Raw genomic sequence first — 18,197 nt, 5'->3', positions numbered from 1 at the left:
GGCACATCCTACATGGCTGGAGGAGGAGGAAGAGACAGAAGGAAGGTGGTGCTACACACTTTTAAACAACTAGAACTCGTGAGAACTCACTGTCACGAGAACGGCCGGGGGAAATCTGCCCCTTGGTTCCAATCACCTCCCATGAAACCCCTCCTCCAACACTGAGGATTACAATTCGACATGAGATTTCAGTCAGAAAACAAATCCAAGTCATATGAGACACATAGGTTGATTCTATAGCTTGGCAATTGTGACTAGTGCTGCAAAAAACAGGAGTGCAGATATCTCTTTGACATATTGATTTCAATTCCCTTGGATATACACTTATACACTGCTTCACCATGGGGATACATTCTGAGAACTATGCCATTAGGTGGTTTCATCACTATCCAAACATTATGGAAGGGATTTACACAAACCTAGATGGTATAGCCCACCACACACCTAGGCTTATATGGTATAGCCTATTGCTCATAGGCTCTAAACCTGCTCAGCATGTCACCGTACTGAAAACGGTAGGCAACTGCAACACAATGGTAAGTATTTGTGTATCTAATCAGAAAGGCATAGTAAAAATACAGTATTATAATTTTATGAGATCACCGTATATATGCAATCTATAATTGAGTGAAATATTGTTATGCAGTATATTGCTGTATAACCAACAATATGGATTGCTGGATCATTTGGTAGTTCTATTTTTAAGTTTTTAAGGACCTTCCATATTATTTGCCATAAGGACTGTACTAATTTACATTTCTACCAACAGTGTATAAAGGTTCCATTTTCTCCACATCCTCATCAAAACTGGCTTTCTTTCATAATTTTTTGATAATGGACACATGGACATTCTAACTGTAGTGATGTGATTTGTGGTTTTGATTTGCATTGGTGATTTTGAACCTTTCTTTCATGTACTTGTTTGCCATTTGTATATCTTCTTTTGAGAAATGTCTATTCAGGTCTTTTGCCCATTTTTTAATTTGAGTTATTTGTCAAGTTTTTTCTTTTTTTACAGTTGAATTGTTTGAGTTTCTTATATATTTTGGATATTAACCCCTTGTCAGATATATACTTTGCAAATGTTTTCTTTTTCTTCTGTAGCTTGTCTCTTTACTCTGTTGTTTCCCTTGTTGTGCAGAAACTTTTTGGTTAGATGTAATTCCATTTGTCTATTTTTGCTTTTATAGCTTGTGCTTTTGAGGTCTTATCCAAAAAATCCTTGCCCAGACCAATGTCATGAAGCATTTCCCCTAGGAGACTAGCTAATTTTTAAATCTAACAGAAAAATGAGATATCACACTGATACAAGCTGTAATAGAGTATATGCATTGTCAGTCTAGGATACTTATAAACATACCCAATAAATAACATCTATTCAAAGAAGTAGATTATCTTTTCACTATGAATTGTACAATCCAGTGTAACATAAAATTGTATTTATTTAATTTAGTTTTGATATTAATAGGTCAATTTTCTTGACTAACAAAAATAGTTAAGAATGTCAGAATTTACTATATTAGAAACTAAAAGAAATAAACTTCGTGTTGTTATTGTATTATTATTACTTTAGTGGAAGGAAGAATGCACTCAGAATCCCAAATTGGGGTAACAGGAACTTGGAGTTTAAGAATTCTTGCAAAGTTACTGGAAAAACAATTCAGGAGATTGTGGATTTACAGGGATGTAAAAACAGACACCTAGACAATTAGGAAAAGCATAGAAGACTGAGTAAACCCATGGGATTTCTTTAGAGAAACTGCAGTGATCTCAAGAGCTTCATCATTGCTACTAAGTATGGCTTCTAACAACTTTGTCTGTCTCTCACAGTCAGTTTCTTCCATTCCCTCTCACAATCGCCTTGCCATTTGAGGTGCTCTGAATTTTTAGAGTTCTGGCAAGAAAGGAAGAAGAATTAGGGGTGGAGGGTAGTCAAACTTGTATGAACCCTCTTTCTATTTCTAAAACCCCTAATTTTTCACTAAGGAAATTTAGGTAGATTCTTGAGGGTTGGGATTTCTATACCGACATTTAAAAGAGGGAGTAGAGGGCAGGAGGTAGTAAATGTTCCCTATGAGATAGCATCCCGGAATGTAGGAAAGTATCAGTGAATTTTGAATGAAAGATGTTTAAAGCTCATTTATCCTTCTTTTTCCCCTGACCATTGCCAGTATCACCTCTGTCAAGTCTGTCCTGGACTAACAACAGGACAAGAGAAAGAGAAATAATGGCTAAAAGATATCCAGCTAGCAAAGGGATGAATCAGTGGAACTCAGCATGACCGGTGGTGAAAGAAAGCCCACGTTATTCTTCAGGGATCATCCACGAACAATACTTTGCATTGCAGAGGTCAGAACATGCATGAATGCTTAACATTTTATTACCTAAACAATTACAGTCATAGATATTATGCACATTATTCTTCAAATGGGAAGCAAATTCCCCTGAGTGACATTGCTTTGCTCAGTGCTGCTAAATCTTCAGTATTATTTATATTCTGCACAGTTGTCTTAGGATTGAATGAGTGTTGTGAGACAATTCAGTGCAATCTACTCATTTTAAAGTTAGTGAAATATGAGAAACAGTATGATAAAACCCATTTATTTAAGGTCAAAGATGGAGATAAATTGCATGGTTCTGCCCCACATCTTTATTTTGGGAAACAAAATTTAACTTCAGAGACCATCAGAGAATGACAATCTCATCCTATTGATTTCATAGTAGTTTATACAATAATAATGTTAAAATGGAAGTTTCTAGTTCTTCAATACCATTTTATGTCCTCCTTTTCCAGATGTAAATTGAATGTACATCTTTCTAATTCATGATTTTAAATTTTAAATCTATCTCTGTCCTGTCATCTGTCTGTGCACCCAGAAACAAGAAACCATGTATACTCTGAAATCTTTTCACAATGTGCCTTTTCAGTTTTTAGTCAAAACTGTTCTTAAAGCTCTATCCATATTAACACATATAAATATGCTATGTACATACATTTTACCTTTTATTCTTTGCTTCCTCCCCAGTTCTATTTTTTACCTTCCACTAGATTGATCACATTTTCTTTCTTTTTTTATTCCATGTAATAATTTGGGAAGTATATGTTTTATTTTATACTTTAAACAGGCAAAGGCTTCAAAATATTCCAACAAAATATAACATTAGTATTTTTATTCTGCCCCATAGGGACTGCTCCACATTCTCTCTCCTCCTGAATAGGCTTGTACTTTACTTAGAAGTGTCATCCATTTTTATTTTTCATTTAGTATTATCCTGTATCTCCCTTTACATTGTTTAAACTATACTCCTATATATTCTCATTATTCTTTTTAAGTTAGATTTTTTTTTATATTTGAATATTGTGTTTTCTCAGTTTGGGACTCATCTTTATTTTACATTTCATTATTTTATCTTATGTTTGGTTTCCTCTGGGCTTCAGCTTGTCTTGTGTAGTTCTTTCAGTGAAGTTTTGTAGTTGATAAACTCTTGTTTATAGGTTTGAAAAATATAATTATTGTTCTCTAACTTGAATGACAATTTAGTTTGATATTGAACTGAAAGTCAATAATTATTTCCTGTCAGGGCTTTGGAACTAGTATTCCTCTATCTTCTTCACTAAGTTTTGCTGATGAGAAATTCATTGGTGAGAAATTTGTCAGTAATTTATATTTATTTGTGAATCTTTTTTCTCTAAAAGGTTAAACTTCATTTTTTTGTTGTTCTACAGTATAACATACATGTATCTAATTTATCCATTTGAAGACTTTAAATTATTTTTAGGACTTACCGTGTTTATAGTTTTGAAAATATTTTATAAAATATCTTTTCAAACAATACATTTGCCCCATTTTCTTGATGCTCTCCCTGACTTCCTACTGGACGTGTATAGTACCATCTTATTCCTTCCTTCGTGATTTTCTCATCTCATGGTGTTGCATTCTGGTCATCTTCTCAGATCCATCTTTTGGCATATGAATATTATTCTAAATTGTGTCTGGTTCACCTTTACCCATACCACTGAGTTTTTTATTTCAATTAGTTTTTTTATTTTCTAAAATTTACATCTGGGTTTTCTGCAAAGCATCCTTTTTCTTTTTTTCTTACACCGTCCTGTCTTGTCTTGCAAATCTTATTTCTTCTTTCATTTATTCAACCATATCAGATATTCTTATTTTAAAATTTCTTTAAATTCTTCTTGTACATAGAAAATACTTCTACTACTCTTCTAGTTGTTATTTCTAACTACTACACAACGTCATTAGGCTTCCTATTTCCTCATGTGTTTTGTAATTTTTATTGTTGACTTATCTTTGGCCTGATGTGTCTTATGTTTATTGAACTTCTTGGGGGATTTTATTAATTTCTTCTTTGAGAGTTTCTACTATATGAGTATGGGGCAGGAATTTAGGTCACACATCTATTTGTGTTATAAGGCTGGAAATCACAGTTATTTCATTTGATTCTGTATTTACAGCCTTGCGCCAGCAGGCTGAAGTTTTTCATTAGGACCTCCTTTATCCTATAATTAGATTTATGAAGGAAGATCAGGATTAGTAACTCTTAGATACAAGAAGCCTATGGTCTTTATTCTGACCTCTAAACAGAATTAAACTCCATCCTTTAAGGCTTATATAGGGACAGCTTTATACCCATGAGTTACATGGGTCCACTCCTAGGCACTGCTTTAAATTTCCTCTTAATTTCTGGCACGTGAAGATTTCATTGTCTTACTTTCCTTTTCTATTACCTCAAATTTTTCAGTCTAGTATTTGTATGTGAATTGGGTAATAGGGGTTGCTTCTTATATCCATGTCAGCTAATTTTACCATCTTAACCAGAAGCTCCAGGACACCTTCTACAGCCCCAAGCAATCAATACAAACCACAAATCATTTATTGTCTACCTTTTGGGTTTACAGCACTGGAGTCTAGGCATAAATGTAAATATAAACATAAGTCTCAATATCGCTCTTCAAGGGGTTTACAATCTGTTGGTGGCCTAAATGAGATAAAACACATTTTTCAAAAATATAAAATGTGCTAACATAAGATCAGTGTGTATTCAGGAGAGTTGCAAATGACAACAACAACATAAAAAGGTTTCATGGAATAGTTAGAAATCTTAACTTGCTAGAAAAACGTATAGATTTAGGAAAGCTATAGAGTTAGGAAGTGTTTCCAGTTAAAAGAGACAGGATATGCTACAAAGATGAGGATGAGCAAAGTATTTTGAGACAATCATGATTATATCACTGGCCTTCAGCAGGTCAACCACATTGGAGAGTAAATTCTAAAGTACTTTATTTTTCAGATTTTTGGACTTCGTTTATTGAGAATATTTTATGTAAGAATGTTATAGGGTGAAATAATTGCTCTGAGAAGGTTACTCTGGTAGTGTTCTACATCATGGCATGAGAGAACTGTGAAAGGAAGGCATGGCAATAACTCAGTTCTAAAAGGATGAAGGCTCAGACTAGTAGATTGCTAAGGGGAGTGGAAAACAAAGGAAAACCAACAGAGGCAGTTTAATGTATTCACATCTCCTTTTGTCCACAAAAGGTTTGGTGTCTCTTTGAGAAAATACAGAAGGAAAAATAGAAATAGTAAGAGGGGATTCTATAAAGAGAAAAAAGCAAAATTGTTGATCTCATGGTTCTATGGTTTCTGGCTGGCAGTGCAAATATAAAGATGTTGCACCCAGTGTCCTCCTCAAGGGCAGTATATTTTTTTTCTAGAAACAAATTCTGAAAAGAGCTCTCCTATTCATGTTCATCAGTGGTTCTTCAGTGGAGGCTATTTGCCTCTTCAGAGATATTTATCATCATTCAGAGACATTTTTGATTGTCACACTGGGTAGGAGGAGGGTGTGCTACTGGTACCTAATGGCTAGAGGTAAAAGATGCTGCTAACATAGCCTACAGTGCACTGGGTGGCCCCCACAACAAAGAATTATCTGGCCTGAAATGTTAATTATGCTGAGGTTGTGAAATCTAATATATATCGATGTAATGGACTTTGCTCTCACAGCTGTTTCTTAAGGAAATAAAATACATGCTTAACGTGGTTATTACGTATAGACACATTCATGTATTCAGTCGATTTGGGACCTTAAACAATCCACTGTAAACTGCTTTATTTTTACCATTGTACTTATCAACATCACAATTTCTCACTCATTTCAAATTCGAAATTAATTATTTTTATGCATATTTTTAATTTTCTGCTTAACCCCTGTAATTCCTCAAATGTAGGCTCCATCGGCCCAAGGATCTTTGAAAGTTTTTTTCCATAGATATTTTGCATACTAGTGCTTGTTGGCAGTAGAATCTTAGTGAATACTTTTTGTATAAATGAACAATGGTAAAAAAAAAAAAAAGATTTATTGTTACCTAATATCATAGAAATTTGGAAATTAAGGAACTTGGAGGAAGAAGAAGTAGGTATGACTGTAAATTATCCTCCTTACACATTATTTCCTGCTTTTACATTTATAAATGAAGCTGAATTTTACACTCCAAGAACAGCCTTTCTTTGAAGAATCAGCATGATAGAATTATTCAATGTGGATTATAAAACTCTGGAAAGAAACCAAAGGACATACTGGTTCATTAGACATTGAAAGGAAGACAACAGCCGTTGAAGACTATGGAGATGTAAAATTACAGGTTTCCTATCAATCAATTCAGAAGTATTCTAATACTTTTCCTAGTATACACATTACAGCAGAATGTTTTGTTCTTCTGATATTCAATTCATAAAATAAATCTACTCTTTTTTTCTTGTTACTTTTTCTAAACCCATTTTATTAGCCATAAATGATGCTGCTCATGATGATATTAAGTAAAAAGAGAAACACAAGAATTCATTATTGGGAAAACTCCATTCACATATTCAAATGTATAAGCTTTTAAGATAAATAATGTTAATTTTATTATTTATCAAAGATAAAGATAACTACTAATTAAAATATATTTAATGGAACAACAAAATGTTTGATATCAGAAATATATAAATTGCAGTTGAAAGGTCTTTGAAAATAGTGTAGTGATAAATAAAATTTCAAAAAAAATGAATATATTGCCCACATTAAAAACCTATATGGAACAAGGAGATCAGCTGGAAGCCAAGAGACACTTCCCAATATGGGGAAAGTGTAAGTCAGTGGTCCATATTCCCACCACGGACTCCTGCAATCCTAGCCATGGAAGAGCACTGCGATCCTCAATCCTCACCGGCCCTACAACTGACATAGGAACTTCCAGGATATTGTGCAATGGAACTGCTCCAGGGAGTGGAGGGTGGTTGTGCTGAGTCCCACATGCTCCATGAGACTTGGCCTCAAGCTATCTTCCCAACTTGGCCTCTCAAAGTGCTTAAATTACAGGTGTGAGTCATCACTCCTGGTCAGAATTCAAATTATTGATTCTAAAGAAGCTCAATCAGCTATAGCAAGGTACCATGTTAGAACCCCGCATCCAGTGGACTGCACACTGTCCTGGAGCCCAGTGATGCCAGGTCTGGATGCAAGATAAGAGTGGCTTCTACTTCCAAGGTAGAAACCTGAGGCTTAGGTGCAAGTGATCATGGGCTAACATACCAGGGGCTGAGAGGTGATCCCAGCATGGACTACTGCTGTTGAGGCTTAGGCACGAGCAAACTGCCAGTTGCTGCAGCAGGGCCTGAGGCTTGAGCACCGCCAGGGCTGAGTCGTGAGTATGGGGCATCTCCTCACCTGCTGGCCTAGGATGTTCAACACCAAAAACAGCACTGCCTTTCCCATTTGCAGGGAAGCAGTTTGGCTGTTGCCACCCTCTCCCAAACATTTCACCAGTGGCCTGGGGGTTGTCCTCCTGCCTACCATGGATGGCATCTTCATTTACAATTGGGGGCCTAAGAACAAGCCCGCCCAGCTTGGCTTTGCCATAGCCCTGTGCCAGGGCATGCAGCCTGGGGACAAGGGGATTTCCGAGCCCAGTCAATAATCATTGGCATCTGAACCTTCTCCAGGGGGACCTGAGGTTGGGCATACACACCTGGCCACTACCACCATCCTGGCACCTACCTTCATGTGCTACCTGTTGGCATGGAGACTGGCCTGCACATCACATTACAGTCACCACCAACACCAGCACACAGCACTCAGAATTCAGAGAGCTATCCTGCCACTGACAACGATATTGCTAATTCCATGTCAGTTGGCTGGGGCCCCAAGAACCTGCCCACCCACCCGCCACATTACTGCCATTATTAGCATCTGAATAAGCCACCCAGAGGCCTAAGAATAGGCCCAACTGGACCCATTAACACCAGTGCCAGCATATACTACCCTGCAGCCCAAAGACAGACGTGCTTAACCCACCACCTCCACCACTAGGGCCTGAAGACTGATCTAACCTGATGCTGCAGTCGGCAGGAAAACTTTACCACAGCCTCCACCAATAACTGCTCCTTAAGCCACCAAGAAAATCAGAGACCGTGGATGCTGTCCACAGCTGAAGGAATGATACAGAGACTACATTACTGCATGGACACAGAATAAAAGCCAAAGTGTCCTACATAACCAACACCGTAGATACATCTTTAGGAAAAAGTGTTCTGCTATTAAAGCAAATTAAAAAACTGGAAGAAGCAACTGTTACACCAGATGTGCAGATATCAACATAAGTATAAAGAAACCTCCAAGGAACATAATAATACTCCAGCAAAAGGTCCTAATGAAAAAGAAATTCAAAAAATTCCAGAAAAAGAATTCAAATTATTATTATTATTGTATTATTATTATTGGGACTTGTTCTGTGACCCAGGCTGGAGTGCAGTTGGTATGTCACAGCATCAAGGCAATGCTGTTGCCTTGAACTCCTGGGCTCAATCAATCCTTCCTCCTCAGCCTCCTGAGTAGCTAGGACTATAAGCACACACCACTACACCTACCTAGTTTAAAAAAAAATGTAGAGACAGAGTCTTGGTATGTTGCCCAGGCATGTCTTGAACTCCTGGCCTCAAGCGATCCTCGCCTGCCTCAGACTCCCAAAGTGCTGATAATATAGGTGTGAGCCATCACACTTGGCCAGAATTTAAATTACAGATTCTAGATATGCTCAATTATATATAAGAGAATCTTGAGAATTAATACAAAGAAATCAGAAAAATAACTTTAGATATGAATGAGAAATTTACCAAAAAGATAAATATCATAAAAAGAACAAAACAAAAATTCTGCAACTGAAGAATGAAATGAATGAAATAAAATACTTTCAAAAACTTCAATAATACACAAGATCAAGCAGAAAATAAATGTCAAAACTTGAAGACAGGTCTTTTGAAATAACCCAACGAGGCAAAAATAAAGAATAAAAAAGAAAAAGCAAAGGCTTAATAACATATAGGACACCAGGAAGCAACCTAATATTTGAATTATCAAAGTCCCAGAATGCAAGGAAAGACCAAAGGGAAAGAAAACCTATTTAACAAAATAATACATGAAGCATTTCCAAGTCTAGCAAGAAGTTTAGAAATCCATATACAGGAGGCTCTGAGATCCCCAGAAATGTATAAAGAGGTCCTCTCTACAGCACCTTGAAGTCAAACTGCTTAAAGTCAAAAACAAAGAGAGAATTATAAAAACAGAAGGATAAAAGCATTTAGTTACCTATAAGGAAACCCCAATCAGACTAACTGGATTTCTTAGCAGAAACCTTATAGGCCATGAGAGAATGGGAAGATATGTTTGAAAGAAGGAAAGAAAAAGAAAAAGAAAAAGAAAGAAAGAAAGAGAGAGAGAGGGAGGGAGGGAGAGAGGGAGGGAAATGAAGGAAGGAAGGAAGGAAAGAAAAGAAAAGAAAAAAGGAAAGAAAGAAAGGAAGAAGGAAAGAAAAGAAAAAAGAAAGAAAGAAAAGAAAGAAAACCTGATAGCCAAGGATAATATATCCTGCAAAATTATCCTTCATAAATTAATGAGAAATAATCTTTCCCAGGGAATTCTTAATCATAAAGCAGACCTAGAAAAAATGCTTAAGGGAGTCCTACACCTGGAAGAAAACAAGCAATGTTTACCATCATGGAAGCATATGAAAGTATGGTTAAGCAAACAGACAAATGCCAAAGAGAATGGACTCAAATGACACCACTAAAAAAACCACCAAACCAAAGTGATAGACAATGAAAAGAAAAAAAGGAACAAAGACTATATGAAACAACCAGAAAACAATGAGCAATATGACAGAAACAAAGCCAACCTCACATATCAATAACCTTGAATGTAAATGAATTAAATTCTCCACTTAAAAGATACAGACTGGCTGAATGAATTAAAAAAAAATCAAGATCCAACCATAGTCTGCCAATAAGAAATGCACTTTACCTGTAAAGACACATATAGACTGAATTTAAAGGGATAGAAAAAATATTCTGCATAAATGAAAACCAAAAGTGGACAAGAGTAGCTATACTTACATCAGATAAAACAGACTTTAAGTAAAAAATAGTAAAAGAAAAAGACAAGGAAGGTCATTATACAATAATAAAGCAATCAATTCAACAAGGGGAAATAATAATTCTAAATATATGTGCACCCAACACTAGAACACCTAGCTTCATAAAGCAAGTATTATTAGATCTAAAGAGAGATAGACTCCAATGCAATAATGAAAAGGGACTTCAACACCGCATTCTCAGCATTGGACAGATCATTTAGACAGAAGATCAGCAAAGAAATATTTGATTTATACTGAACTTTAGACCAAATGAACCTACAGAAACTTGTAGAATATTTTATTCAATAACTGAAGACTACACATTCTTCTCATCAGCAAATGGAACATTCTCCAGGATAGACCATATTTTAGGCCACAAAATAAGTCTCAACAAATTTTTAAAAATCAAAATCCTACCAAGTGTTTTCTCAGATTACAAGGGAATAAAACTAAAAATCAACACAAAGAGAAACTTTAGAAAGTACACAGAAAAACATGAAAATTAAACAAGTTCCTAAACAACCATTGGGTCAATGAAAAAGTTAAAATGAAAATCAGAAATAACGTGAAACGAGAAAATGGAAATACAATATTCCAAAATATGTGGGACAGAACAAAAGCAATACTAAGAGGAAAGTTTATAGCAATAAATGCCTACTTCAAAAAAGTACAAAGATTTCAAATAAACACTCTAATAATGCACCTTAGGGAATGAGAAAAGCAAGAACAAACCAAACCCAAAATTAGAAGAAAATAAATAATAAAGATCAGAGCAGAACTAAATGAAATAGAGACTAAATGAACAATACAAAGGATCAATGAAATGAAAAGATAATTTAAAAAAAACAAAATTGATAAAGTGCTAGCTAGACTAACCAAGAAAAGAAGTGAGAAGACCCATATAAAAATATCATATATGTAAAAGGAGATATTACAACTGATACAACAGAAATACAAAAGATCATCAGATACTATTATGAATAACTCTGGTAACAAATTGGAAAACCTACATTAAATGGATAAATTCCAGGAAATATAAAACCTACCAAGATCGAATCAGGAAGAAATAGAAAACCTGAACAGACCAGTAACAAGTAGCAAGATTAAATCAGTAATTAAAAAGTCTCCCAACAAAGAAAAATCTCAGGACTGGATGGATTCACTGTCGAGTTCTACCAATGTACAAAGAAGAGCTAATCCTCCTCAAACTATTCCAAATAAGATGAAAAGGAGAGAATCCTCTTTCATTCTATAAAGGCAGCATTACCCTGACACCAAAACCAGTAAGGACATAACAAAAATAGAAAAGTACAGGCCAATACCTCTGAAGAACATATATGTAAAAATCCTCAACAAAAAAACTAGCAGACCAAATTCAACAGAACATCAAAAAGATAATACACCAGATCAAGTGGAATTTATACCAGTGATACAAGGATGGTTTGACATACATAAATCAGAATATGTGATACATCACATCAACATATTAAAGGACAAAAACCATATAATCATCTCCACAGATGCAGAAGAAGCATTTGATAAAATGTAATATCCCTTCTTGATACAAAAAAAATCTGTCAGCAAACTAAGCATAAAAAGAACATACCTTGGCCAGGCACAGTGGCTCATGCCTGTAATTCCAGCACTTTGGGAGGCCAAGACAGGCAGATCACGAGGTCAGGGGATCGAGACCATCCTGGCTAACATCATGAAACCCCGTCTCTACTAAAAATACAAAAAATTAGCCAGGCATGGTGGTGGGCACCTGTAGTCCCAGCTTCTCGGGAGGCTGAGGCAGGAGAATGGCTTGAACCCGGGAGGCGGAGCTTGTAGTGAGCCGAGATCACGCCACTGCACTCCAGCCTAGGCGACAGAGTGAGACTCTGCCTCAAAAAAAAAAAAAAAACCTTAAAATAACAAAGTCCATATATAACAAACCTCATCTTACATCATACTGAATTGGAAAATCAAAAGACTATCCCCTAAGAACTAGAATAAAGATACCCATTTTACTACTCCTATTCAATATAGTACTGGAAGTAATAACCAGAGCAATCAAGCAAGAGGAAGAAAATAAAAGGGATCTAAATTAGAAAAGAGGAAGTCAAATTGTTCCTCTTTGAGGATGACATGATTATACGTTTAGAAAAACCAAAATACTCCACAAAAAGCTCTAAGAGCTGTTCAGCAAATTCAGCAAGGTCTCACATCTAAAAATCAGTAGCCTATTAATCGCAATGAAATAGTCAAAATAAATCAAGAAGGCAATACCATTTATAGTAGCCACCCCAAATTAAAATACGTAGGAATAGATTGAATGAAAGAGGTGAAATATCTCGACATGGAAAACTACAAAATAAACTGAAGAGGCTACAAAGAAATGGAAAGACATTCCATCCTCTTAGGTTAGAAGTAATACCGTCAAAATGACCACACTGCCCAAACAGATAGATACTCAATTCACTCCCTATAAAAACACCATCATTTATCGTCAAAATACAATTTAAAAAATTTAATTTGTATGGAACCAAAAAAGAGGAAGCACAGCCAAAGCAATCCTGAGCAAAAGAACACAGCAACCTGTCTTCAAATTATATTATGTTACAAGGTTATAGTAACCAAACCAGCACGGTATTGGTATGAAAACAGACATATAGACCCATGGAGTAGAAAAGAGAACTTAGATATAAATCCATATATTTGTAGCCAAGTAATTTTAGCACAAAGGCACAAAGGTTCCAAGAGCATATATCATTTATGAAGAGGGAAAGATACCGTCTTCTTAAATGGTGCTGGAAAAATTAAATTGCTTCATGTCAAAAAAAATGAAACTAGATGTCTATCTCCCACCATATACAAAAATGAACTGAAAATGAAGTAACACTTAAACACAAGACCCAAAGTTATAAAACTACTGAAGAAAACACAGGGAAAACACCTCAGAACATGGATCTAAGTAAAGATTTTATGGCTAAGAGCTCAACAGCACAGATAACTGAAACAAAAATAGTCAAATAGAACTATGTTATACAAAACATCTTCTGCACAGCAAAGGAAACAATAATGAATAATAAATAGTGAAGAGAAACTTATTGAATGGTAGAAAATATTTGCAAACTATGCATCCAATAAGGGACTAATATCTAGACTATGCAAGGAATGCAAACAACTCAACTATTAAAAAGAACCATACAAATAATCTTATAAAAAATGGGCCAAGGACAGGCATAGATATTTCTCAAAAGAAGATATGGAGATGGCAAAGAGGTATATAAAAAATGCTCAATATCAGTAATCATCAGGGAAATGCAAATCAAAACAACAATGAGGTATCAACTCATCCCTGTTAGAATGGCTGTTATGAAAAAGACAAAAAACAAACAAACCCACGAATGCTGGTGAGATTGTGGAGAAAAGGGAACATTTATACACTACTGGTAGGAATGTAAATCAGTACAACCACTATGGAAAACACTGTGGAGATTTCTCAAAACAAAAATTAGAACTACCATACAATCAAGCAATCCCACTATTGGGTATCCAAAGGAAAAGGAATCATTATATCAAAGGGATATCTGAACTTGCACGTTTATCGTAGCACTATTCACAATAGCAAAGATGGAATCAACCTAAGTGTCCATCAATGAACAGAGGGACAAAGAAAATGTACACACACAATGGAATACTATTAGTCCGTATAAAAGAATGAAATCATTACATTTGTAGCAACATATATTGAACTGGAGGTTATTATGTTAAGTGAAGTAATCAGGGCACAGAAGGACAAATACTACATTTGCATGCATATGTGCAAGGTAAAAAAAACAAAGATCTCTCAGAGACAATAGAATGATAGATACCACAGGTGGGGAAGGGTGTGAAGGTCAGAGGGGGAAGTGAAGAGATGGTAGTGAATAGGTACAAACTTACAGTTAGAAGAAATGCGTTCTAATATTTGATAGCAGATCAGGGTGAGTAGCAGCAGTAAGCAACAATATATTAACATATTACAAAATAGCTAGAAGAGAGGACTTGAAATGTTGCCAACACATAGAAATGATAAATAGCTAATATGATGGATACCCCAATTACCCTGACTTGATCATTACACAGTCTTGTATGTAAAAAATACTCACATGGACCCTATAAATATATAAAATATTATGTATCAGTAAAAAACATATGAGGCCAGGCGTGGTGGCTCACGCCTGTAATCCAAGCACTTTGGGAGGCAGAGGCAGGCAGATCACCTGAGATCAGGAGTTCAAGACCAGCCTGGCCAACATGAGGAAAGCCCATCTCTACTAAAAATACAAAAATAAGCCGGGTGTGGTGACACTTGCCTGTAATCCCAGCTACTCGGGAGGCTGAGGCAGGAGAATGGCTCCAACCTGGGAGGCAGAGGTTGCAGTAAGCCAAGATCATGCCACTGCACTCCAGTACGGGAAACAGAGTGAGACTCTGTCTCAAAAAAATAATAATAATAAATAAATATATATATAATATATATATAAGAGATACATATAAATATATATTATATATAATTATATATAATATATATAATAAAATATATAATTATATATTATATATAATTATATATAATATACATAATATATATACATATGTATATATATACAGACTTGTCTTCATAAAGTTCATTTTTAATAGTAAGATTTTATTAATGATTAAAAATTTAAAAACTCTCATTTAACATCTCAATAATTTAAAACCATATTTTTAAGATGAGTAAGTTTCACAAAAGTAAAACAGGACTACCTTATTTAGATCATTTGTGAAAATTTTCATAAACAGTATTTTTAAAAAGTATAATTAAGCCCTAATATTTATTATACTAAAAATTTTGCTAAGCATAGATAGAGGCAGAATTTATTACCACTTCTCCATCTGTATCAGTTTCTCCATTACTACAAGCTTTATTTACATTTCACAGCAAGATACAAAAGGCACAACTTAAACCACATCTGTATTTTTTACTGAATTTAATATTCAAACACCTATAGGAATATTTTAATATAACATTTTATTTATTTAGAAACTTTTTTGCAATGTTTTCTACTCTATTCCCTGAAAATCAGAATTTTATGGATTTAATTTTACACATCTTTCTTTGATTTCAATTTTTTTCTACTATTTCTATATAAAACTAAGCCAAAAACACCTTTCAAAGTAAATAGAAATATCTTAGATATAAATAAATATAATTGAGACCATCAAGCAAAAACCCATGAAAAAAAAATGACAGGATTCCTAAAATAGTAACATCAATACATAAAGTCCATTTATGTCCATTAACAGCAAATACTTATTCATACAAGAATGATTTTCCACTTAGAAAAAAACACTAAAATTGCACACAAAATGCCACAGTCCAGGTAAATAAAGGACTAGTAAGTCTTGCATTATAAATCACATAAGTATTTTATCATTGTGTTTGCTTATGCGTGTGTGCACACTCAAACTCAGAGAAAGAGATTGAAAGAGAGAAATGACAGATGATGCAGGCATCATCTCTTTTACACAAGTACATCATCCTCCTACACAAGAACTGGGAAATAAACTGCATAGGCATAAGATGCAATTCAGAAATCTTAAAGACCAGAGAATCAATGCCCTCCTCTACATCTGAAACAACTGGACATTATAAACATATTTGTATACTACTCTTTCCTCTTATTACTTCTTAGGTCCACAATGAATTAATCACTCAGGTTAGATTCTCTTAGCAATATCATAATGAAAGCATAGCATGTATGTAACAATGCACCAAAACCACCTCTTAAAAATTACATTTTGCCCTCTCTCAAGTTTAAAGATAGAATGGCATAAAGCCTTAGGTCATCCATGCTGCTGTCTTGCTTGGCACTAGACCTGTGTACAGGAGAGTGCTCTTTTACAATTGTTTCAAATAGTGCAGAATATTGTCCTAAAGTCAAGCCTCACCTAAAATGTTTCAAACCTACTTTGTAAGTTAAAAAATGTCCTGTATCAGTCAAATCCGGGCAAGAATAAAAACTTACCTCAGATGACTCATATGAACATATTTTAATGGAGGGGCTATTTGAAGAAGTGTGGGCTAGAGAGGATAAGCCATCCTGAATCTAGCAAAATGGCAAGCTATGGCCATTGCTGGTACTAAGCAGATGAGGGTAGGAAATAGCTGTTAGAGCGCTAGCATTATGGAGGAGGAGCTGCCAATGGAAGTTAGTCCTAAGGAGATGTAGCTACTGCCAAGGATGTTGATCTGAAGCAGAGAATAAACACATGACATATCCAGATCTCTCTCTTTCTTCTGACTATCTGCTATTGCCTTTCACTGGCCCAATTCAGATACTCCACCTAAATCAGCAGGCTAGGAAATAAAGGCGTACAAGATTCAGGGGTCATCCTTCCTTGTTTTATAGAAGTAAAGAAAGAAAAGGATCTTGGGTGGGCAAATGGATAAAAATCCAACAGAAATATCATCTTTTAAAATTGTATTCTTTTTTCACTCTAGAATCATATATTCAACCAATTAAAGAGATCAAGAATTAAGAAGATCTTAAGCATCTATTTAAAACTACATGTCGATTTTGTCTTTCACAACATATCCATTGACATTAGACAGCTGACAATCATCCATTTCCTACCTGTAACCACTATTATAAGACATCTGCAAAATGGAGGTTAGTGCTCATCAGTCAGTTAATGTGAATTGGCAGTGGAGAAGCTCAACAGAACACAACAGTCTCTAAATAATAATTTGGAAAAGACTGCACAAGATGATCCAATTTCACTATTAAAGATACTGCCCAATTCATTATTCAACTCCAGGGCACAGAAAATGACAAGCATTTTCATAGATCCAGTTCCTGACACAGTATCAACAAATATTAAAAGCCCACTAAATATTTGTAGGATTAAGTTCTGTAGTATGAAGCAGAGATATTGTTAATGAAGAAGTGAGTTGTTTAGTGAAGAGGAGAAAAACAGAAGTGGAAAGGCTAAGGGAAAATGCAGTATCAGATTTTGCAGCCAAGAATCCTTGACAGAGGAATTGAAAATTTTATTCTAGGACAGTGTGGGTCCTAGTGGATCACAAAATAAACTTAGTGGGTTTTCATTTAAAGGGTTTTAAATAAAGACATTCAAGAAAAAAAGTAGTGTGGATTTTCTTTTTTTTTTTTTTTTTTTGAGGCGGAGTCTCGCTCTGTCGCCCAGGCTGGAGTGCAGTGGCGCAATCTCGGCTCACTGCAAGCTCCGCCTCCCGGGTTCACGCCATTCTCCTGCCTCAGCCTCTCCGAGTAGCTGGGACTACAGGCGCCCGCCACCACGCCCGGCTAATTTTTTTGTATTTTTAGTAGAGACGGGGTTTCACCGTGGTCTCGATCTCCTGACCTCGTGATCCGCCCGCCTCGGCCTCCCAAAGTGCTGGGATTACAAGCGTGAGCCACCGCGCCCGGCGTGGATTTTCAGCACACAATGCAAGTAGTAGGAATATGCATAGTGAAACATTTGCTTCATATTTATATGCATGAATATACTGAGTCATAATATGAAATGCATGTCTTATTGTGCTCTCATTTCAAAATCTTTGAAAACCACTGGCACATGGAAGTTAGGCACCTCCTTGATTTCAGTTAGGTACAAAAACCAGAGGCATGACAAAACACACACACAAAATAATAATAATAATAATAATAATAATAATAATAAAACAGAAGAATGA

The 18,197-nt window shown here is 35.4% G+C and overlaps 1 protein-coding gene across 8 annotated transcripts in view; it reads right to left on the bottom strand.

The window, feature by feature from the left end:
• Positions 1-18,197, bottom strand: part of KHDRBS2 (KH RNA binding domain containing, signal transduction associated 2) — a 678,514-nt gene that overhangs the window by 297,756 nt on the left and 362,561 nt on the right. The window lies entirely within an intron of this gene.

This window comes from Hylobates moloch, unplaced genomic scaffold, assembly GCF_009828535.3.
Source record: "Hylobates moloch isolate HMO894 unplaced genomic scaffold, HMol_V3 SCAFFOLD_2, whole genome shotgun sequence".
In the NCBI taxonomy this organism is placed as follows: Eukaryota; Metazoa; Chordata; class Mammalia; order Primates; family Hylobatidae; genus Hylobates; species Hylobates moloch.
Note: the sequence above shows the minus strand (reverse complement) of the source record. Positions and strands in the feature narration are given on the sequence as shown.